Genomic DNA, 389 nt, shown 5'->3' on the forward strand with positions numbered 1-389 from the left:
CAACACGTTAATTTAACACCCATTTCATTCCAATTAATGTTGTACACCTCAGAGATAATTGAACACGATGATTTCAACGTGTATGAAATTCAACAGCAGCTTGTTTCACAGACAAAACAAAACAAAATCTATTCACGCTGCCGTTGAATTAAGAACAGGTGTCACTTGTTCCCTGAGGCGTTTCTTTCCATCTCCTGTGTTGTCGAACATCGGATGCACATGTTGGTATTTCTTCTCTGATCTTGCATTTCCGACATAAAAAATAAAATAAAATAAAAGGTTTTATCTGTACCTTTTCTCAGCGCGCTGAGTGAGAGCTCAACAAAGCTGACGGAAGCTGCAACACAATAATGGAATTCGGCAGTAAACACAGACAGTTGGCGAAGACT

The sequence above is a fragment of the Protomyctophum parallelum genome, assembly GCF_964188405.1.
Source record: "Protomyctophum parallelum genome assembly, chromosome: 5".
In the NCBI taxonomy this organism is placed as follows: Eukaryota; Metazoa; Chordata; class Actinopteri; order Myctophiformes; family Myctophidae; genus Protomyctophum; species Protomyctophum parallelum.